The sequence below is a fragment of the Fragaria vesca genome, linkage group LG2 (genome assembly GCF_000184155.1).
Source record: "Fragaria vesca subsp. vesca linkage group LG2, FraVesHawaii_1.0, whole genome shotgun sequence".
Lineage (NCBI taxonomy): Eukaryota > Viridiplantae > Streptophyta > Magnoliopsida > Rosales > Rosaceae > Fragaria > Fragaria vesca.
The window spans coordinates 24526901-24534693 of NC_020492.1; the positions used below are offsets into that span (position 1 = coordinate 24526901).

General features: G+C 38.2%; 1 pseudogene; it reads right to left on the reverse strand.

The window, feature by feature from the left end:
* Positions 1–2365: 2365 nt before the first annotated feature.
* LOC101305918 lies at positions 2366–4970 on the reverse strand (annotated as a pseudogene).
* Between the last annotated feature and the right edge of the window lie 2823 nt (positions 4971–7793).

The window sequence follows — 7793 nt, forward strand, 5'->3', positions numbered from 1 at the left end:
AGTCTGGTAGCTTGCTTCTCTTCCAGGACTTTTTCTCCTCCATGGAACTTAAGAGTTCGCTGGCACAACTATCTTTCTATAATCCGTTAAATGAACTTCCGTTGCAGTCATATTTTTAGAGAAAGAAATATGGTAGCTGACAAGATGGCAAACTTGGGGTTGTCAAATGCATAATTTACTTGGTATGATAATCCTCCTACTGAATTTCATGGGTTCTTGCAGGCGGATTATTTGGGTTTTCTAAATTATCGGTTTTCATAGTGAGAGGATTGCCTGGTTTTTATGGGTAGAATGAACAGTATCATTTGGTATGTTGTTTTGGTTTGTTGTTGGAATGGTTTTGGCCTAGTCCCCCATTCCTCACTTTATCACTTCATGTAATTTCTTTTTATTATAAATAAAAAATCTGATAAAGGACGGGTGGTGGATTCCCGGTTGTAGCGGTCCTCTTCAGGATAGAGTGGGTACTCTGTCACCCAACAGACTACTACAGAGGAGCTGATATCGTTTAATCCTTGTCAGTAAATTAAAAAAAATCCCACCTCCTGTGGCTCCTTCCTAGATTCATCACACATTAGCAATGGAGTATAGTTGTGCCATTGAATGACGGCAGTCTTCAAAGATTTGGGTGAGACAAGTTTATTTGGAGGGTGATTTTCAAGACGAAACCACTTCTCTACTTCATGAGCTGTCATATGCCCTACTTCATGAGCTGTCATATGCCTTCATGAAGTACATGAAAGGGGCTTGAAATTCTAGAATGGTACATGACCCGTGTTTGTTATATTCATCTTCCCAGAGTTCCCCATTCGTCTTCCCTGGTTCATAATTTATCCAACATCCATCGAGCCGATTTTGTACGCCTTGGCTCAACTGTTAAGAAGAAAAATCGATATATGAGAGATGCATCATGGAAGAAGGGAACACATGAAAAGATATAGAAGAGCAAAATGAAAGAAGATAAGAAACTACCTGTGATGCAATAAAAGGAATAGAACTAGGTTGCGGACAATATACGATAGGTTTATACCCCTGTATACCAAGAATAGGGTGGGCCCGGTTCTATAGGTGTTATGTTCACGGGCCAGAAACCGATGAGAGTGAATCGTGTCTCAGATATAGAGGGGGGACCTTTGGAACTCGATATTCAAGTACTAGGGTCTGATAGTATGGTGTTCCCTGCCCACTTGCTAACTGAAAGAAAGACAGTACAAGGAAAAATGAGAAGATCGATCTTAGCTACTTCCATATGTGTAAATGGAGATTAAACAACTAGAGACTGAAAGATACGAAGATCGAGAGGAAAGCACTTGATCCATAGAAGTGGTCAAGGAAGTAGAGTAATGTTTGTATTTATAGGCAGTAGTGTAGGTGATATTAAGGCCATGAATGAAATGCGCATGATTTACCTCAATGCTATTATTTGGTATGAAACATCTTATTTATTCATGACTAAACATCATATGCATGCCATCCACTGGAGTTATCGTATTATTAGTTTAGGGTTTATACTTTTAACCATGTTCAAGTTGCCTCTGCTCTATCTATATACAATTTTCAGGGAAGCAAATTTATCAACCACCTTTTTTTGCCCACCCTTGTGCCCACCCACCTAATTTAATGTCAAGTGTCATTTTTCTTAATTTGCTCTAACTATGGTTAGAATATAAAATTGTAATAAATGAATTATCTTTTCTTCTTCTTTTTTTCTTTCTTTTTTTAACTTTTTTTCATTGTTTATGATATTTTCATTAGCTATATCATGATGATATTATCAAACTTTTTATGAATGGTAATTTAACTCAACTCTTTGATTTTTATGGTGTTATAATTGTCAAGGATGCCTTGTTATTAAGTTCCTTTTGTTGTTTGTCCTAGTTCCATTTTTTTTTTCTCTGCATTTAATTATGAAATAGAAGTAAGAATCAATGGTTTCTTGAAGCCATACAAATAGAGGAGTTTGGTGTTACAGATACTTAATGTTCAATTTGATTAATTGAAAGAGTTAAATAGGATACTGGGAGTTCCTCTCTTTAAATAAAAAAAAAAAGGATACCGACAAAAGCAAAGACCCGTGGGTAATAAAAGAAAAAAGGTTTGCACATGTTTGAAATCAACTTCAAAGAAATAATAAAGGCTAATTTAAAAAGAGTTAAAGATAAAATCAAAAGAAAAGATAAATAGATAATTCATTTACTACAATTTTATATTGTAATCATGGTTAAAGCTGGTTAAGAGAAATGACACTTGACATTAGATTAGGTGAGTGGGTAAAAAAAGGTGGTCGGCAAATTTGCTTCCCAATTTTCAGTGTTTTGTTCTCTGCTGCTCTTTTCCTATTCCAAAGAGGAAAAACGAAAAACAACTAGCCAGGATGTAGTTTTGTAAATGAAGCTTCATCTGGCTGTTTTTGGACTGAGCTGCTTTTGGATCGATCCTACTCTGTCACTCCTGAGCTACTCTCCAGTCCCAATGACATACTGGATGAGGAACCAATGCCACTAAACGTGTAAAATGCTGGTTGTGATGGCACTCGGAGCTTGAGAGAGTTGCTAGTAAGCATTTGAATAACGGCAGCCATGGTTGGTCTATCAACTATGCTTTGCTGCACACATAACAACCCTATGTGTATGCACCTCATTATTTCACTTCTTGAACCAGTCCTTAACATTGAATCTATCAAACTTGAAGTTGTACCCTCCTTCCAACTTTTCCATGCCTGCATGATGTTCGCAAATTTGAAGAAACAATATCAATTTGCAGCAATGTTCCACATACAACTTTTTTTTGGGTGTGTTACTCACATAGCTTAGAAGATCCACTATATTATCTTCATGACGGAAAGAACTATTCTTCTGTCCACAAACTATCTCTAAAACTAATACACCGTAGCTATAAACGTCAGACTTGACAGAAAAGTGTCCACGCATTACATATTCTGGAGCCATATAACCGCTGCAAAATCATCAGGCTTAACGTTAATCAAAAATGGACATAATAATTTCGTGTTTGTGCTAGAGTACTTACTAAGTGCCAACAATTCGACTCGTTTCACCTTGTGTTTGATCAAAATCAAACAATCTTGCCATACCAAAATCTGCAATTTTGGGGTTCATTTCCCCATCTAGCAGAACATTACTAGCTTTCAGATCACGATGGATAATTCTAAGACGAGAATCTTCGTGAAGGTAAAGAAGTCCTCGTGCAATGCCTACTATGATTTTGTAGCGTCGATCCCAATCCAAATGTCCTCGCCTAACATGATCTGCACATTACAAAAGAAAGTTTATTGTTCCTAACTGCTATCCTTTTGATTTAAACATGACAAGCACAGAATGGTGTTCTGCTGACTGCTATCCTTTTGATTAAGTTTCCAACCATACCAAATATAAAATGATCAAGACTTGCATTAGGGACAAACTCGTAGACTAGAAGTCTTTCATTTCCTTGAAGGCAGAAACCAAGGAGTCTAACCAAATTCCGGTGCTGAAGTTTAGCCACTAAGGTGACCTCGTTCTTAAATTCTATATCTCCTTGTGAAGAATCTCTAGAAAGCCTTTTCACTGCAATATCTTCACCATTCAAAAGCCTACCCTGCATTCAACAGCATTTGGATAGTTAACTTCTTGTTCTTTCAACACATAAAACTCATTTTATTGTGTGCACATAGAAACGTTGCATAGTTACCCTATAAACAGCACCAAACCCACCGCGTCCAAGCTTATTTGCTTCAGCAAAATTATTGGTGGCAACACGAATGGAGGCGAACTCAAACTGCAAGGCATCTGCATTTCTAATTTCATCTGTTCTTCCCATGACAATATCAGAAAATACAAACAATTCATTGGGTTGCTTTCTAGCAGACATGTTTGATTTTACCAATAATAAATAAAGACTAGTAATCATCTCAACTTACCTTCAAGTTTCTGCTTTGTCTTCCTTACTCTGAGATAAATGTAGATGGATGCAACTAGTAGTACCAGAGATACAAAAATGGTCACAACAATAATGATAACAGTCCTAGATATTTTACCCTGCTTATTTCCTGCAAAAATCTGAAATTAATCTCCTCTGATCCAATAGTTCAAGAAATGTTGAAATTATGTACAAGTTATTAGGGACATGAAATATAAATATCATGTACCTGTTGAAATTATAGTTGTATTAGTTGAAGAGGTCGGAGTAGACTCAAATGGATCAGGGTCAGAAAAATCATAAACAAGATACATCAAATTACAGCTGGGATTAGCATATCTCCCATAATCCATGCCATAACAACATTTCTGAAGCTCCCCCAAACCCTCATCCAAGCACATCTTGCAGTCTTGCTCTGACAAATCCGGAGTGCACTGCGTAAGTCCATAAATCGATTGGTTATTAGATTTGTTAGACCTCCCCTTGTACACTTGAAACTTACGAAGACCACCACCTGCTGCAGCCTCATTTCTCAGTTCTTGCAGTAACCCCACTAGCTCCTGGTTCAGTTCATACAAGTCCCACGACGAAATGTTTTCAGTTTTGGATTGACTATAAGCTGGAACCAGCTCGAGGAGGCCGTATATGGAACGATTCGAGTAGCGTAGCATGCAATGCTGGTTCCATATGATGGCCTCCTTCTGGTTAGGACAAGACTGAGTGAGGAGATGTGAGGAGTTTTTGAGGCAAGTGGAGCATGGATCTTGAAGTATGTCCGGTCTACAGAGTCCGACACCATAAACGGTGTCGCTGAATCCGTAAGAGGCGGTGTAGAAGTAGGTGCCATTACTGTTGGAGAGGAGAATGGAGAGGAGGCCCTTGATGTTTTCTTGGTAGGTGCTGCCGTTGGTGAAGTTGCCCTTTTCGTTTGAACAAACGATGCCTAGGAATGGAGGCACAACAATGGCGGCCTGAGTGGTGACAATGGTGATGAGTAGAATGAGTTGAATGGAAAGAAATATTGAATCAGATCCTGAGGTAGAGGAAGAAGCCATTGCCTAGCTTTTTTGTGTGGCGGCACATCATTCTGTAGATTACATAGAAGTTTTTTTTTTTTTGATAAAATGAAATATCATTCGTATGGAATATGTTACAAGCGGTATGAATAATACAAATAAGACCACTAACGGACCATTTATAACAAATCTTAGACAGAAAGGCCTGAAAAATTACTTCCTAAAAAAGCTACCAAATCTCTGGTACACCATGAGACAAGAAAATGATCATTAAGACCAGAAGACTCGTCTGAGAAACTGCCAACAAAGTTGATAAGAAAACGTAAATGTACGGGGGCAAAGACTTGCAACTGGGGTCGTTCAAATACTACGGTGTAGATGAGGAATAGTTACATCAGGTCAGAGAGGTTAGATATAATTCATATAAACATCAAGAGCCATTGGTGCAAGTCAAATTAAACAGACAAGACTGCCAGAGGAGAGAAATTGACATGCTATTAATTAACACCAGATTCAATGAAAATACAAATCCAAAGCTTGATGATGAGGAAACCATATTCTTCTTCTTAACTCCGTCTGACTAGCTAGCTAGCATTTACAACTTAGGAAAATTTTCGACTTTTCTCTAGGAATCCAATTATCCAGAACCATCTTGGTTATTCATTTATCAAATGAATGACCAACTCTCAAAATTTTGCAGATATTTTAGCTTGTAGATCTAAGATTTTCTATAAGATGTATTATTGCTGGTACTGGTCGGGTGCCTTTTTAAGACCTCTTCAAATGATGCTCAATGGTGGTGGAACAATAGTTTACTGTTTCATGGAAGCAGCACAGACAAATTGCCTGGACTTTCGAGCTTTTTGAGCAAGTTGTGGAGTCTCCAAGTTGTGCTTGTACATTGGAGTTCAATGGATGAAGAATTTATAGAAAATTTCATAGTAGTCACGTCCTGAACATTTTTGTCCACCGTAACAATTTTACCTATATAAATCCATTTTTAAAGTTAAATCTGTCATTTATTTTTACGATGTATCCAAACTAGCCTCCACNCTTTTACTACCAACGTACTCTCTCCTCCTCTCTCTCTCTCTCTCTTCCTATTTCAACTCCGACGCCCCGTTGCCATGACGAAGCCGCGGCCGCCTCGACGCGACTTCCGACTCGGCCTTGATTGCATCTCCGGCTCTGACGATGCTGTCGCCTTGACGATGACATCTGGATCCACCGTCGACGACCTCCGCGTCGACCTCGACTGCATCTCCTCAACGCGTAGCCGGATCTACAAGGTCCAACCAACTCCGACGACTCATCCACCGCCTGCTCGGCGCCCGCCGCCGTTGGAATCTCTTGTTCGCCGAACACGCTCACGCGCCTCCTCTACTGAAGCAGAGATTTATGCGCCTTAGTAGATCTCCCCACTGCGCGTGGACCTTCCTCTACCTTTTCCGATCCTCCGATCAGCCCTCATCGTCGCCGGCCCCACCTTCTCCGATCAGCCTCGTCGTCTTCTTCTCCGCACCTTCTCCTATGATGGAAGGTACTAATACTATAAATGTATGGGGACAAAGACTTGCAACTGGGGTCGTTCAAATACTACGGTGTATTTGAACATCAGGTCAAATACTGAGGAATAGTTACATCAGGTCAGAAAGGTTAGATATAAACATCAAGAGCCAGTGGTGCAAGTCAAAACAGACAAGACTGCCAGAGGAGAGAAATTGACGTGCTATTAACCCAAATATTGCCTGAGAAACAGGGACTCCAAGTCTGGTTCTTGTTTCTGACTGTAAGATGAGTGAAGGAGAAGAAGCCCCAACATTTCGATGTATTAATCAAAGAAATGAGAATAACAAGACAGGAGAACTAATATGAACTTGAAGAAACAAACAAACGTCTTAACATAACGAAACACATTCCCCTGTTCCAAAACAGAGTCGCCCATAAAAGGATGATACTTGAATAAAACAGGGATGTAATTAATCATTTTCGCTAATCACCTAAAGCTAATTGATTAAGAAAGAAAGGAAAATTGCATATTAAAATTAAATATTTTAAAAATCCAAAACATCTCTGTAAAATTCTAGGATCCGGCTCCTCTAAAGTGAGAAGAGTGTGAATTTAGTTAAAGTTCATAAAATCTGGACTCTATATATAATCTAAGGGTTTAAACAACTGACACGTCATCTTTTCACAATTTTTCTTGTTTTTCATCTTAACCATAGTTAATTTTAGACTTACACAGTTACATCTTTAACTTAAAAAAAAAAAAGGATTTCACGTTGTCGTGTTCTCCTCAGCAACATGTTTGTTCTTTCTGCTTTCTTTTCTCCTCTTTGCTTAACCATGGAATGCTGTGTAAATTAAAAGATTCACCAAGAACATGGGTATATCAATTAATTACTTATCAAACTGATCGATCATGCGTCATCAAATGTCAATGAATCAATTTTCAGCATCACAATAGAGAATTGGGAGAGTAATTCCTCTATCGAAGAACTGTATGGCTAAATTTTGGATATATCTTCATATATCAATCTCCAGTAACGGTATTCTTGTTCATATCAACTATTTTCAAAGCCCTAATCTTAAGTCATATAGAAATCATAGAATACGTCCCATTTGTACTTAATAAATTGATAAACACAATCGACAAGAGTCTTTAATTCCAGAGTCATGCGTAAAGAAAAGTGAAGTTGCAAAGAAAGCATAAAGAAAGAAAGAACTTGAAGCAATCAAAGGAGAAACTGAATCGAATTATCGAAACGAGAAATCTTCTTTTTATTTTTGTTTTTTTGTTTCAGAGAGTTATTAATGGTCAAGTTAACTACAGTTTAGATGAAAAATAAGAAAAATTGTGGA